The sequence below is a fragment of the Rissa tridactyla genome, chromosome 9, assembly GCF_028500815.1.
Source record: "Rissa tridactyla isolate bRisTri1 chromosome 9, bRisTri1.patW.cur.20221130, whole genome shotgun sequence".
Classification (NCBI taxonomy): Eukaryota; Metazoa; Chordata; class Aves; order Charadriiformes; family Laridae; genus Rissa; species Rissa tridactyla.
Genome location: NC_071474.1, coordinates 33,582,206 through 33,599,175, shown reverse-complemented (window position 1 = coordinate 33,599,175; position 16,970 = coordinate 33,582,206). Strand labels below are relative to the sequence as shown.

General features: G+C 35.6%; 1 long non-coding RNA gene across 2 annotated transcripts; it reads right to left on the bottom strand.

Moving 5' to 3' along the window:
- Window positions 1-404: 404 nt before the first annotated feature.
- LOC128914557 (uncharacterized) lies at window positions 405-15,704 on the bottom strand. Of its 2 annotated transcripts, XR_008468343.1 has the most exons (8): window positions 15,053-15,704; window positions 13,032-13,129; window positions 10,471-10,533; window positions 10,086-10,164; window positions 5,531-5,636; window positions 5,182-5,267; window positions 2,297-2,349; window positions 405-1,284 (listed from the first exon to the last, which is right to left on the bottom strand). It is a non-coding gene; the product is annotated as an uncharacterized LOC128914557 (long non-coding RNA). The 2 variants fall into 2 exon arrangements; XR_008468342.1 differs by lacking the exon at window positions 15,053-15,704 and having other exon boundaries at window positions 13,032-14,450.
- Window positions 15,705-16,970: the final 1,266 nt, after the last annotated feature.

Below are 16,970 nucleotides of genomic sequence, written 5' to 3'. Positions count from 1 at the left end.
ACTAATGTTAATGGGGAAAAAACCAGCAAACAGTAGACACTATTCTATAAAAGGTGCCTATATTCTACTGATTAAGTAAAAGTTGCTTTCATCTAAACTTTTTTCTCTTGTGAAAAGCAATGGAAGATTGTTTCAGGTATCTGTACTCATCAATACCACCATACCGAGAACAATACAGCAGAAATAATTTAAAAATGTGGCTGAAGACTAGAAGCTTCTAACTAAATGCTAATTTAACATTCTTTGATATAAATTTAGAGATGAATGGCATCCACGTACCAACAGTTTTCATACTTTCATACCCCCAAATTAGTATGAGAACATGTCCTAAACATCTTTGTGTAAAAACACCCATACAGGATAGACACTTGAAAACAAATGTCAGATTATAATTTGCACATAAAACAACTCATAGCTTGAAAAATAAACAAGATTAACAAGTAGTTTGTTTCCAGCTTCTGAAAAAGCAAAACACGGGTAATAATTTGCTAATCTATAAAATTCCACTGTAGTACCCATTATGGGTGATTCCATGCTATTATCAAAAGTTTTACTCCTCAGAACTACTGCTGGGTCTCCAATTTTGTACCCATTTTATGTAAACTTGTACTGCTTGCTTACTTCACAGCTCCTACAGACTTCACCTTTTATCTATGAATGGACACTCTTAATACTTCCATTTAAAATGTGACGATTTTCATTTAATTGAAAGAAAAATGCCTAATCAAAGACACTGAACATAAGCAATTGCGACATATGGCTCCCCAGCTGGGAAAGTGTCTGACCAACGTATCAGCAATTTGAGAGACAGAGACAAACAGCCCCATCAAATACCCTTTCACCAAGGGACAGGTGCACCGGGATGGAAGCCAAAAGACCATGCTTCAAAGATCCAATTATTGAGCAAAACCATATGAAGGCAGCAGGTATTGTTCCCCCATTTTACAAATGAGGTTACTGAGAGGTTGGACAAGAACCCTTTTGGAAATAGCTGGGAAGGAATCCATATGTCTATTCTGACAAAACCTATTTTCATCCACTTAACTGACACTCAGAAAAAGCCTCATCCAAATGTATGTTTCTGGTTGCGCAAGGCGTGCAGACACTTACACTTTCATCACCAGCCTCAGTGTAAATATTTAGCTTATCACAAACTATTACAGTTTTTCTGTGAACATTTTGCTCGGGATAGCTTGACTCCGTCCTCATATTTTCATTGGGATTGAGACCACATACCTTTCAACGTGATGCTATTTCCCTCTAGGGTCAATGAAAGCAAACCTGCTGTTAGGAAACAGGTCAAGGGGATGGCAGAGAGAGGAACATGAATCTGAATGTCGAAGTGGTTGATAAAAGGCGGTATCAAATTGAGTGTCCTCATTTGTGGAAAACGGGGTACAACAGAGGACAGCAAATGACCACAAAGGACAGGTGAGAGAGAATGAGGCTGCGAGCCCTGAAATAAGGAGTGTCCAAAAAGGAAAACTATGTACAGATTAATGCAGGCAAACTGTAGGAGAAAACAGAGCGTGGGCAAGATGGGGGGAAAAAGGATGCACTGGATTGCTGGGACAAAGAAAGAAAAAGGAAGCAGAAAAGGACAGTAATAAGGAGTTACCCCTCGCAATTGCAGCTCAGTACATCCAGAGATGCATGACAAGTATACAGAAACTGGCCCTATGTAGGCACAAGGAGACAAAAATTTAGAATTATGTTTAAAAAATGAAGCTGAACTTCAAAAGTAAATTTAAAAATTATCACAGTGATCACATTTTTTCCAGAGACTCAAAATCCAGAAAACATGCCAAAATCAGTTTCATTAAAATGTACGTCTTAAACTCAATCTTGGTATTTGATTTTTTGAATGTATAGAACCAGAACTGTCTGCCTTCAAATGTATATAAAGCCTTCCAAGCGTCTGAATAAACACATTCAAATTCAGTCCTGGAGCATATGTTAAGTATCTTTGGCACTTTCAACAGTCTTTCAACTTGTGTTTTCAAACACAAAATGTTTAAAGCGTAATGTAATAGTTGTTGTATTCAGATATCATTCAAATCACATGGTAAAATTGATTTTCATTATGTACTTCACAACAGTTGACAGTAAGAAAGCTGGAGAACACCTCCCTCTACTGTTCCTTTCTTGTAAAAAAAAAAAATACTGCTTAAGTAGTTTTAGATCAAAAGCGGAAAGTAGAAATACATGCAAGATAAGCAAAAAACGGTATATTTTTCATGTGACACTTATTTAAAAAAAAAAACAAAAAACAAACCAAACCACTAAGTATACTAACCTCCAGCTCAGCAAAGAAAGATTGTAAACCATGTTCAAAAGGAAGAATATAATCTGAGAAAGGAAGAAAGAAAACAATCAAAAGGCATACTGAAGGGCATACTGTCACCTGTATTTGGATAGAACTGATCTAGCAACACAGCCAACATAGCGTAATCTGTGCAGGAGACTCTCAGGTGAAACAGCTAGTGTTTAGTTTGTATTAGTACTTCGGCGATAGATTGTTCCAATTTTCTTAGGTACTAATAAAAAAATGCACTTATTTCTATTCTGACCATGTCTATGTTTAGGCTTTGGATCTTAGAGGTCAGCCAGCCATCTGTATCCCAAGCCCATGAAAACTATATTCCAAGCTACAAGAATTAACTCCAGGAACAAGCATAATCAATAAATGAAGGGCATCAGAGAACTGCCACATTGTAGCTATCCAAGTATCCTGTCTTTATAATATCTAGTAGCAAATCCTTGGGGAAAAAGTACAGGGAACAGGTTAGACGGTGTGGTTCTTCCTCAGGTACTCTGCCCTAGCTTCTAATAACCAGGAGTTTGGGACCAAGATTTCATCCAGACTGTTGTATTTAATAGCAACTGATCAACTCTGGCTTCATTAATTTTCCCAGTCTCTTTTGGTCCTTTTTATCCTTTTGACCTTAACCACTCTCTGCTAGAAATTCTACCACTTGTGAAAAAGTACTTCCTTTTATTTGTTCTAAAGCATCATGCTGATAATTACCTGCTTTTTTTTGGTTAAGCGAAACAGTGAATAATCATCCTGCATTTACTTTCAATCCCTTCTTCATTATATCGACCATTATCATATTCCCCTTTTGTCCTCTTTCTCCCAGGATGAACAATCCTCACATTCGTACCGCTGTTGGTCCGTATCATTCTCTGCCACTTTTCTGGTTCTGCTACATCTTTCTTAAGCTGGGGTGACCAGAATCACAGTGTTCAACATACGGACACACCTTAAGCGGGTACAGTGGCACAATGATGTTTCTGAGTTCAGCTCAAGAAATTAATTCTAAGCAATTCTAAGTCCATGGGAAATCTGCCCATTGATTCAGGTAGATCAGAAATTCACCACAAAGACTAATTTAAAATAAAATCTGAATAAAACATCCACACATTTTGGATACCTTTTCCAAATCAAATTTGAGATCAGTTTGAATTTTATTTTGCTTGTCTATACCTATGTTTTGCCTACGATGGAAGTCAGGCCTAACTGTAATAGTCCCTGAACACTGTATCTCCTTTCCTAAAAGGGTAAGGCATGTTCCAATAATTTACAGTAAGTTCGTGCAATAAAAGACAAAAATGTAAGAGATTCATAAACACCTATGGTACAAATTGGTGATTAGTCTTTCCTGCAATTATGATCATGTACCTTATAATTCTTCATATTTGAAATTACATTTTACCTTACAATTCAAATATGAAAAAAGAAGTATTTTATAAACACCAAACGTAAGAGTCTCCCCCCCTCACGCTGGTTATATACCCTAAGAAAAACTCTAGTATCTACTTGCAACAAAGCCATTCTTTGGTATCAGTGTGAGTTTTCTCTTTTTTAAGACATGGTTAGGCTTTAAATGTTTAGAAGTTCATTTTCTTTTGAAATCTCAATCTTCAAAGTAAAATCTTGTGCATGAGCTAAGATAAGTGCAAACTTCTTATTTAGGACATGTGACATCTCATTGTCTTACAAAAAAAAGTTTTGAAAATGTGTAAGTGCTACCTATGCAGAGTTGGTTTTGGTTTTTTTTGTTTGTTTGTTTTGGTTTTTTTTTTTTTTAATGAGATTTTTATCCGATATTCCCAGAGGCAACTCACACTTTCATCAGCTGCAGTATCTGCAACCACCCAGTCATTCTGCTAACCAGTGGATTACAAAAGAACAGATTTTGGTTAAATGAAAATGTTCCTTTGCTCGTATATTTTAAATGTTCAAGACGATTCTTATAAAAGAATAAAACCAAAATTTTGCTCTCAGTTATCTTTTCATGCCACTAACTAGCCCTTTGAATCTATTACTTACTGTTCAAAAAGTTAGAGAGTGATTTTCAATATTCTTTGTGTCTGGTCAAATTCCTTGTTACTCAGTTACCCTTAAATTACTTCATTTCAAGAACTGTGTCAAGGATTTGTGTTTGCTAAGCTTTCCCATGGAGTTATTATAGAGGGTATGCTTGTACAATGAACTTACTACTTGTGGCCCGTAATGCAGAGAGACTTTTTTGATATTATGTGACCTAATGTTGTTAATTTTGTTTCAAAAATCCAGTTATACGTTAATCCCTTCAGTTAACAGACTATGGAACTCATTTCATCATCAGATGTTCATAGTTAATTCTGCAAGAGGTAAGTATACACACACTGAACGTTTTTCAACTATCTTATCTATGAATATCAAAGGGAAACTTATGTATAATCTATGCTCGGTCTTTCAATGAGTTATCTAAACGATTGTGAATTAATTTGAAACACCATTACAGAAAAAAAACAATAAACAAGCCTAATACACCTAACTCAATTAAAAAGCTCAACAAAGCCCAAGTTACTACAATTTTTTACTCGTTTACTTTAATTTTTACTCATTTACTTTATAAAAAACCCCAAACCAACCATAAAAGCAGTCACAAATTTCAGTGAAAAATGAAGTTCTTCATCCTCTACCTACTGCAATATTCTTAATGTACCACTTGCACGTTAGGTTGTGCTTAATTATCATCACTTTAATACATAAAATTAAATGAAAGTAAACACAGAAAATAACATTAAAAGACATACGGAGTGGTATAGAAGGCAGTGATAAATCTGTAGCATACTGTTTAACCTTAGTTTACAAGGGGTTAAGTTTTCTATTGCTGTGTGTTTTTCACTTACAGGACACTGAAGTTTGTGCTTTTTCTCACAGTTCCCTCCAGGAGCACCACTCACGCACTGCACTGTAGTTCTTGTGCATACATACGCTGATGAAACAAGTGATACTTCAAGTGAATTTGTATTTGGCGATGCTTCTGGCACGTATTTTGAGCAATACAGCACAGCCCCCTGAGAGCTGAGGAGAACGATGCTCGGGGCTCGGTCCAGGCTGCCCCGGCGCCTTCCCAGCAGGTGTCAGTGGGAGCAGTGCTGCTGCCTGCATCCCTTCCTTCCACCGCCACAGGGCTTGGGAGAGCCGTAAGACCAACTAAGGCACAGAGATCATCTAAAGGTGTGAGGGTATACTTACACATTTTCACTAAATTTGACTGGCTGTGTCCAGTCTGTCCTCCCTCAACCGAAAACTTCAGTCACTTTTTTCACCCCTCTCTTCCTTCATACACGTTGGGAGAACCCTTGAACATACAGACAGTAACATTTCATTTTAATTTTCTTAAGCTTATCGATTATTCAAAAAGAAAACCTAATCAGCACAATTATACTGTACCAGCAACACTAATTTAACTTCCTTGCCTGTACTCATCATCACTCCATATTTAATTATGTGACCATATACTGTTTCCCCCCTTATTTAGTGCAGAAGACAAAGTGTGCTCACTCAGACAAATATTCAGTATTTCTCTCAGTCTTTATAATTCTGTGTGAAATTCCCTACTTTATTTACTCCATGCAAAAACTGAGCATTGAATCATCCATTTCCTTGAGGTCTTTTATTTGGAATTTATTGCTAACAGTTTTCTTATCAGTACTAATTACCCTCTACACCCAGTTCTCCCAGAATATAAAATTACATTATGAATCCCATTTGACAAAAACTGAGACAAAGTGATGCACCCCAAAACACAATGAATTGCTGGAAAAGTGGAACTGGGAGTCATGTTTACATATGCCTCTCTTCCAAGAAAAGCAAGTTTTCACAACTCAGACTAAGTTCATTTGCAGCCATAAAAATAATCTAGTATTGTGCATCTCAAAGGACGCCTAATTGAACTGCTCTTTTTCTAGATGACAACCTGCCAAGATCGACACATTCACTGGGTACCCTATGAAAAGTCTGTTACCAGGAAAGGACAGGACCAAATTCACTTACAGTCCTCTGGGGCTGTTGGGCTGTGGGGTGTTTTTGGTTTGTTTAGTGCACTGGCCACTTCCAGTGTAAATACAGGACTGTTCTCACAGGCAACAAACTCAGAGCACAAACATCTGGCACACTCTGAAAACTCATTACCTGCACACAGACTGAAGAGGGCCCCCGCTACAAGATTCTTATCTTTACGTATCATGTATTAACTGAAGAAAATAAACAATGCTTATACAAACGTTTCCCAAATAGCAAATATTGAACTCTGTATTTTAGCTTTCTAATATGTTGGATTATTGTTATTAGTTCTTTCATTTCATTAAAAACAAAAGCACGAATAAATGCCTTCAAACAAAGCATCCTTATTGGGCTTTGAATCTGAAAATGCCAGGTTGGTGGCCATTGGCACTCACATCACTAGCTCAGCTACACTGGAAACAGCAAAAGATAACTTTAACCTGCTGGTCCAGATGCTGAAGGGGGATACCGGAACAGCCTCACATGAAGGCATAGCCAAAGATGAAGTTATGGCATGTTCTGCTACCTTGTTACCTGTAGGGTGTCCCTGTGGATGTTGTTAAGGGGCAACATCTCATAGCTAAGGGGCCAGAAGATTGGCTACTGGAGCTATCTGAGGGGTCTCCATCTGGCCAGCTTTGCTCTTTCTTGTATCTACAGTGGTTTAGTCAACAACTGGATTCTGTCTTTCTCCAAGAGGTGCTGGTTTACTGCGTGCTGCTCGTGCTGCCTTGGCAGACTGACCATCTGGGGAAGGTTCAGAAATTTTGCCACACTATCAGAATTACACTGAACAACGTGAGAATGGAATAAACAGTGTCTTTTAACAAAATAGCAAGGAACATCTCTCTACACTTTTATTGCCAGAATGGCCTGAAGGTAGATAAGAGAAGCTCTTATTGGAAAGCCCTGAAGGTTACTATCAGCTTCCTCCATCTGCCAATAAGTGCCTGATGACCTATTACCTCTCCTTGATACTGCATGCTTAAATAAGAGCTCTTCTTTTTGGAAAAGCAAGTCTATGCGCTCCTCCCTTATTTTACCTTTCTTTCATACCTGGGCTAGTTTTGGAAAACCACTTTTAGGACCAAGGAAGGGACCCCTTTTAGGACGAAGGAAAACCACTTTTAGGACCAAAGACCACTGCCAGACCAAGTAAAACATTTCAAAAATAATCCAGGGAAATTCAAAGGCAGACAATGTCTCTGTTGCTATTTTTTTCTAACATTTTCCAAGACACAATCTATAATCTCTTTTCCTATGCCTACCTCTCACCGGATGCAAGATGAGAAGACATAGAAAATACTGTACCACCTTATTTGAAATATTAAAAGCAGTGCCAAAACTGTTGCAATTATATGAATGGTGGATAATAAAAAATTAGGTACGTTACAGATGTTCAGGAAGTTTCTCTACTGTAGTTGTTTACTTTACACAGCCTGGTCAAAATTTACCACTTTAATGGTGTTTTTAAAGAAATTAGGGCCTCCTTCTTAAGCTCTTCAACTTCCTTGTTATAATCAAGATTTTAAGAATTTATTTCAGTAAAAATGATTATAAAACAAATAAACTCACTTTTAAAGAAGCCCTGGCTCCAGCATATGATCGAATGTGGAATAATTACACCAAACAAAATTACGACTTCACTGATTCCAGTATTTTCTTCTATACAGCTTTCATGCTTATATGAACTAAATATAGCACTTAATACAGTTTCTTTTAATACAAAACTGTGGCAATATTCTTAACATCTTTTGCATACAAGCATTTATAATAAAATATTATTTTTTAATGTTATATGTAGCATATAAGCAACAAAATGGTGCAATTTTGTGGCTTTATTTCTACATAAAGGATAGAATAATTTATAGGATTTATTCAGGCTATAATTATTAAAAACTCCAGGCAAGTTAAATTTTCAACTGTCACTTAATTTATGGAATGCGAGCTCACATTGCCTGTAGGTAGCACACGGAAGAAATGTTTATTTTGTGAAACCTAGTGAATGGAGTCTGGTGTTATTTCTAAATGCTAACTTTATGCAAAATTTTCATTTTTGGAAATAAAACTCACTGTGTTTTATGTTATGTTGCAATAAAATCAAGACACACATTGTGAACAACACTTTCAGACCAATTAGGCATACAATTACATGTGCAGAAGGCATGCACAATTGTGCAGCTAATTTGTGCATGAAATTACGTTGATTGCACATACTAATTGGATAAATGTGTGTGCAAATGCCAGCAGTCATTTGTGCTAGCAATTATCCAATGCGCATACATAGTCATGGCAACTGCATGCATAAATTAGAAGCAGTCTTGCATACCTAACTGGTCTTGGTTTTTAATCAGAAATCCTTTTTTTCCTCTACCAGGTCACTTGGACACAATATTTTTGGAAATTTCATACTTATTTCTTATCCAGATGACCCAAAACAATGAACATCAGCATTACCAAGTAATCCAATTTTTAACGAACAAAAAAAGAAAAAGAAGGGAGTTCTTTTCTAGAGATACAGCAGCTTGTATCTTCCTCTGATAGGGGAGATGATGAGAAATATAAAGTAATATAAAACACAACAGGAACATCTAAGTATACTTCCACTGAATAGGAATTACAAGAATTGTTTGTAGGTCATAATTTAAAAAATAAGTGTGAAAAATTTTCTGTATTGACACGGAGGTTTTAGGTAATTCTTCCAGACATGACTACCATGCTTGCACACTTAAGTTCAATGTTCACAATCTTCAATATTCAAATTAAAAGAAATTCTTCCATTTAAAAGCAATGGATTGGAGTTAAAATATATATCCATACATACATACACGTAGGAGCCCAAATCGTGAATGAATCCTTTTCTTTCAAATCTAAAAAGCTCTTTAAACATAAACAGATAGATACAATACATGAAAGATTCATTTAATCAAGAATGACAACTGTAATCTACTAGCAGTTTATGTTTTATTTATTTGTGGGGGGGTTTTTTGTTTGTTTTTTTTTTTGTTTTTTTTTTTTTAAAGTAGTGGCTATATCATTGGACATTCTCCCTTCCCTATTTCTAGCCTCTTTTCATTCTGCTTCCCAATGTTGTCTGATAATGCTCTGCCTAACACAAAATTATTTATTTTACCTTTAAAGTAATCAGAAAACATGGTCTCTTTTGGAGTTATCTTTAAGGTCAAAGAAGTTAGGGTAGGGTAAACTAGCTTATAACCTGATATAACACATTTCCATCGCAGCCTGACAGCAGTCCTTATGCCTAGTACAGGGCAGTTTCAAAACACAGACACATTCCACCTTTTCATAAACCACAGCTTCCAGCATTCCTTCATCTACTCACATATACTTTAAAAAAAGACAGAGATCTGAACCGAAACAAAGTCTTAATCTTCTGCGTAGATGTCACTAAATCTAAAGCTTCACTGAAAAATCACTCTAATCCTATAGTGACTAAAGACCTTAAGAATTCCAGGAACACACGACGAGCTTTTGCTTACATGGAATGCTACATGCCACTCAGGAAGGAAAAGTGACTTCTTCGGCATTTGACAACTGAACCCCAGAACAAATCATTTCATTGTGTAGTTTAATACAGTAATAGTGGCACCACATTTGAGTCTACTGGAAAAGCACTGATCATAAGTAATTTGTCTGATAATCATATGGTGGCAATCAGTATATCCATACAAAATTTATTATATTACTGTACGCTAGCAGAGATTAATAATTAGCAGGTACTTACAGCAATTAAATATTCTTGTCTGATTTTTTTAATTTCTCTGAATTAGTAGTTAAGGACACTGTAGCTGTCATAAAGAAGACTTAAAAATAGAAGAAAACATAATGATTAGCTAGCTATCATTCCTAAATGACATATGTCCTAAGAACTAACCTGAGCGGCTTGGAAAATACCACTTGTAAATTAAGTGAAGCTTCTAAAAAACCCTTTAAGTAAGAAATACGGAATCTGGGTTTATGATCAAGATTCAAAGCACTAACATTCTTACCACTCACCGAGGAAGGAAAAAAAATGTACCTACACTGCTAAACAGCTTTAAAATTCCACTGTTAAATTACAAGACAGAATGAAAGAACTAGAAATAGCTTCAAACTGATTATCTACTCACATTCTCCTGAGCAGACTCTTAAAATTATTCCACTTCTCTGATCATTGAATAGCCACTAATTTTCTGGAAGAAATAAAATATATTAAAAAAAAATAAAAATCAATGGAACACCACCCAATCACCCCCAACTCACTCCACACCTAGAGATATTAAACTCTTTCATGCCTGATAATCCCTTGGCACATTGTTACTTCTTGTGTTATGAAAAATAACTAGAAATTATATTCTAAATATTTTCTCCAAACCATTCACGATGCTACAGGCCGCCTGCTAGATCTCCCTGCATGCATTTCTTTTGCAAGCTGCAGAGTTCTGATCTGTTCAGTCTATCCTTGTAAGGAACCTGCCCCATGCTGCCCATTAGTTTGCTGTCTTCTTACAACTTTTCTGGCTTTCCAAAATGCTTCTGGAAGTAAGGGTATTTCTTAGCCAAGATACGAACTTCATAACTAGTAAGGCCTTATGTTAGAAGAAGGATGTCTGTTTTTTTTTTTTCTTAAATTTTACATTTCTCTTTATGAGTGGTCACTGGGCATAGTGCGACACTGAGTTGACATTTTTAAACAAACATCAAAACCTCTGTCTTGATGGTTAGATCTGAGTTACAACTACAAACCTGAAAGTTTACCCTCCCATGTTCAGATTTATTTCAAGTGTTTTTTTCCTTAAGTTGAAAACTCTTTGATTTTATGGGCTATGCAGCAGTAAATCTGTGGACTAAGCTAGCCTCTGATACCTAAGATAGCTAAATTTCGTGTGATTTTGGGCAGGTCACAACCTCCTTGCTGAGTTTTCTGTCCTCTCAAATCACCCCTATTTACGAGGGTTGCAAGCGTGCATCATCCCACAGATGTGTACTAACAACAGTATTATAAAAATACTATCAAACTAACAAAATATGCTATATGTTAAGCTCCCTAATGTTAAAAGGAGGTGGGAGAGGAGGTTTTTGGATTTTGATAGCTTTTATATCATAATAAAGATGGAGGGATAGCAGTTTTGGAACTTGTTGATATGCATGGAACTCCAGAAGCTCCTGTTCTTTCACTACATTGCATCTGTCATGGCTATTCTCTTCCAAGACATAGAAAAATGATTCAGCAGAAATTGAAGTTCCTCATTTCTATGCTGCAAGGGCTCATATTCATTTTCAGGGCAGTTCACAGCCTCAGAAAGATAGTTATTGTTAGCATGGACCATTCCTGAAACCTGAGATGCCCTGCTGAGGCCACTCCATCAACAAAATCACACTTGTCCTGCTCTTGTGTAAGTGATGCCCTGCTGTCCTCACAGCCTATTAGATTGCTCCAAGAAAATGTGTCCCATGTCACTTAGTGCTTCTGAACTCTGAATTTTTAGTTGTTTGCTGCCATAAGGTGTAACACAGTTCTCTTTCTTTTTACTCCAGATGGCAGTGTTCTCTACATACAGTGGAGAAAGGAGCACTCCGAAGTAGTCTACTATATCTCTGCTGGTAGAAACAGCCTTTTAAAATGTTTAAAATTCTTATACCTTTACTTGAAAATTTACGTATTGCAATTACTATCCAGTTCTAGCAGAAGTAGGAAAGAAAAACTCAATCCCCCAGCACTGATTACAAAATACCAGTGGTTTGGGGTTTTTTAAACAGGTTAATTTTTAGCATTCCTTCCATGGAAATAATACAAAACAATACATATAGTTAAAATAAATGCCATAGATAGATCTTGTGACAATTTACAACTAGGGCTGCTGTCAGTTTTTCTTGAATGTTGAACTTTAAAGTGCTTGCACAAACAAACTAAGCATCTTGGGTTCTAGCATTATGTTTTCAGTCAAAAAGACCAAAAGAAAGTACGGAGACTTTGAAAGCAAAAGGGAGTAACTCTGACACTGGCCAACTGCAATCTCAATCTCCGCATTGTTTCATATTCAGAGAACTTTGTATTTCTCTCTAAGTTTCAGCCTGAGACGTAATTTTGTATGTATCTAGCTTCAAGTCTGACTACATTTCAGCATTTCAATTTTTTTCCTCTGGAAATATGTATTACGTGGTATAAAATGACATAATAGTCCTCAGAGCGAAAAGCCATCTTTAGCAGTAGATAGAAAACTTCTAAATATATTAAAATAAATTATCCAAATGCATATTTTTCTTACATTCCAATTTAAGCAGAGCTTGCTTCTTTAGGAAACCTCAGTGGAAAGAATAAAAGGAGAGGAGAGGGCAACGTTTCAGTTTTGCTTCACTTCAGTGACTGCTGTTTCTCATTTAACAGAAAATCTTTTTCAATTCAGCTCACTTTCTTGCACTCTTTTATGTCCATCAGCTCTTTCTCAGTTTAAGTAAAAACAGTTTTGTAGGTTCTTGTAAAATTAAATCACCACAGCAAATAGTTTGGGCATTTTCCCTTCAACTCCTCCAATTTCTCTTGAGAGGCTGCTCTTTTGAGGCGCTATTTTTCTCCACCCATTTTTCAGCATACCTTCTCCATAGATTAACCAATAAATTAAAACACATCTCTGTAATCAGAGCAATAACATTCAGAAATTACCACATATTTTTAAGGGCGGAAACTTACTTTAAATGAGCTGTTGTGATTTCCATGTCACAGACGTAGAACTTCAGTCTTTAACTCCAGGAATTTGTTGCATGCCTCGTATGGGCTCACCTACTTTACTGCAAGGCAATTCAGACTTTGTCTGAAGACTTTTTGAGAAAGAAAAGCCATCGCTTTCTCTGGTTGCTTGTTTCATGGTTTTCAATTATGAATTTACTTTGCTTGAGGTTTGTCCTTGCTGTGTTTGCGTTAAAGAGACTTTAGTGCACAAATCTTGATGCAATAAAGTTATCTGTACACCAACAGTTACCCTATGAAGTTCTTTTTTAGTAGCTCAGCAAGCCAACCTTGAAGTCTCTAGTTTACAGGTGTTTCTCTAGCTTGACTCACATTTGAAGTTCTTCTCTACGTTCTGTAGGTTCTTCAACATTGTTTACAATTTCAATACTAGAATTAATTAAATACTAGAAATGAAGAACATACTGTAGAATCAAAAATTAAAAGATACTAGCCTCAACAGTGCACAAGGTACTTTTAATATTATTATCAAATTTATCCTATATTTCATAGGATTTGCTGGGAGTTTTTGTTGAGTCATATACTACTATTATTTTTAAAGCCTTTTCAAAGTCACTTCCTTCCTGGACATAGTGTCCATTCTGCAGTTATAAGCTATTTTCCCTGTTCTACAAGAATACATTTGACTACAGCAGCATTAACATGTAGTTTATTATAATGGCCAATGCTTACCATTACAAGCTGTATTACTATGCATAACGGCTCTGTCCTTGTCAGTGTTTATTAAATCATAATCATTTTGTCAGTGGCAAATGTTCTGAGTGGTAGTACAATATTTATGTTACATTATTGATAAGAATATTGAAGAACATAATACTTTTCTACCCTGCCAGAAACAGTGCCTTTCAAAGACTATTTCCCATTGTTAGCTCCTTTGTGAGGTCTTTTAGCTGATTTAAATCCATTTTACATGCCTTCTATTCATCATACTCTGATAATTTGTTGTGTTCTAGCAAAGCCAACAACTTGCATCTAAAATAGGTATTACATCTGTACAATTACCTTTATGAACATTAATCTTGAAGAATGATATAAAATTCATCTAACGATACCTGTCATCCATAACACAAAGCTGACTGTCAAAAGGAATGGAATGGAATTTCCTACAAACTTTTTCTTTTCCATTCTTTGCCTGGGATTACTCGAGTTAATCAGCCTGTAAGTAATTCAAAACCAACCACAAACTTTGCTATCAAACAAAAAATAGACATTGAGTCTGGCAGAAAAATGGGAAAGAAACACTTGGAAAATATCTAATTTACAATTACGGGATTCATAAACAATGGAAATATAATTACTAATATTTATTTATACTGTGTAGATATTAAATTCCAAACAAGGTGCAAAAATGCCTCAACACTAAAGCTAAATTGTATAGGCTAAATTTATAAATGAATAGCACATAAGAAGCTAAGAATGCAACAACAAAAAAAAATTGTTAGAAATAACTGCAGACAAGACAGGTTACGTGAAATTAGGCAAGAATAATTTTGCAAAAAGTTAGAGTAAAACTTGAAAGCCTTTTAATAGAACAAGCTTCTTCCTAAAAAGTTCTACACATTTCAAGAAAAGTTCATTGGAAGCAAACTCACTAAGTTTGTTCTAAAAACAGAACTGTATGAAGACAAAATGAGTACTGTAGATGAAATATAAATTAACTACTACAGCACTTGTATACGCTATTCAAACGAATATTAACATCTTTTGAAAAACAAATAGTATTAAAAGAATTCTTCATTTTATTTAAGATGTACATTTCTTATTTTGACGAGCTTTCAATTTTATATTAATTTGACTAACGTACTGCCAATTAAATGGCTGTGTGTGATGAAACAAACCTGGTGCATAGACTGACAGATAATATTTTCATATAGATAAAAATAAGTAATACATTTAAATTCGAGAATTTTGTGGTATTTTTCTGAAACATCCAAGTGTTCTTTTTTCATTATCTGAATACTTACAAAATTGCTGCTGAAAAATAAGAGTTAGCCAAATCCTACCCAGATGAAACTATGCATCCGTGTATTTTCTCATTCTCTTTGATGAACACCGAGCAGACAACGCAGCCATCTGGTCAGGGAGAAAGAAATTGTGTAAAAATGAGATATGCGTGTGTAAATAAAAGATTGATGAATGAAGCCCTGAAAGCTGAGATGAAAGTGAAGCAGAACAGACAGGTAAATCATTCTGATACTTATGTTAGTGCTGAAATTATGTTCCTCTACTTTCTATTTTTTTTTCTGCTGACAGCAGTGCAGGTGACAAAAAATACTTTCAATTTTGCTGCTGACACAAGTGCTGCAGGTTAGCAAACTGCTTTAGTTCTATTGCTGAGAAAGCATGCCTTAGTCAGGAAGAAGCGAGAAAGTTTTGTTGCTTCAGTTTTAATTACTTGCGATGTATCCACATCCCAGTGTGCTGACGGTTATTTAGCTACAAAGCCCCAGCTTCAACCTACAAGGCAATCTAGGATGGCTTGCCAAAATTGAAGCTGAGTTTAGACAAACAGCTCTGAACACGTTCACTTTAACTGAGACACGAAGAGGTAAACGTATCTTCTTGCACAGAGCTTCAGAAGTGTTTTTAAGCTAGATTCCTTCCCTGACAAATCTCCGAATCTTCTGGTGTTAAAGTATGTTTAAATAAAATATTTTACAGGCAAGTTTCACCTAAGAGTCCACTAGACTGAAAATGTAATTAGGATCTGTTTTTTCCATATGAAAATAAAATGATACAATATCTAATGAATAATTAGTTTAGAAACTGAAGAACCCTACTTGATGCAATTCCTATTCTATTTCAGCAGGAGATAAATGGACTCTAAAATCCACTTTCTTTGTCATCATGTAATTCAGTGTTTCCCAATCTTCCCATTCACTACAATTACTCTGTAAGACTGCTTTGAAATGCTAAGTTTACATTTTGGCAACGAAGAAAAAAGATGGTGGTATGCAAAAAGCCCACTACAACTCATTTTTCTCATGAATAATCAGACTGGCATTAGTGAGTATACCTAGACCTACATCACTGTAAGGAGAAATAAATGTTAACTACTCATCTAGTATCTGAAATATCCACTGCTTATTTGCTGGCGTACTGGGCATTATATGAATTTAAAGCCAACAGCAAACCATAGTTCAGTAATCTTTCGCATAACTTTCATTAAACAGACTCATTTTCTGGATCAGCAGTATCAATCTTTTTTCTTAGTTTATTAAGCATCTCATACAGTGCTTGATATTTAGTGTAAATTATATAACCATGCAGATCAACATGTTAAAGAAGTTAAGCCTTTTTGATTGACATTTTCATATTCTGTGGATTCTGGTTCCCTTATAGTTTAGGATAAAAGACATTTTTAAAGAATGACCTAAGCCAAATCTGTACCACCTACAATTTCAAAGATGTAGCAATCTGAAAATTAAGGTACACAGAACTTCAGAGCTGTAAAGTGACAGAATTCAGTCCCTTTGGCTCAAAAATGACAAGCCTCTACCATTAGATCTAAAAGATTTTTTCCAACAGCTGTCTGTAGTGCCACACCTACTGCAACTGCGCAGCTCTGAGTCAATTAAAAAAAGCAAGAATGTATATATTCTATGCAATATATGCATTCTATGCACTTCATTTGCCAGAATAATTTTGGGGTAAGTTTTTAAAGGCAGAAGCAAGCATTCGATACCAGCCTCTTGTCTGACTGAAGTTAGGCATCGAATTCTAAATTAGAACTTTGGAAAAAATATTGTATTTTATGTTTTTTACATATATTACGTTACTGCGGCTACTATAGCCATATTAATTATAAAAAAAATAAAGCAAATTACTGACAATTGTTGCTTAAGAGGGTTAGCAAAATAATCAAATATATCAAAGCTAAGC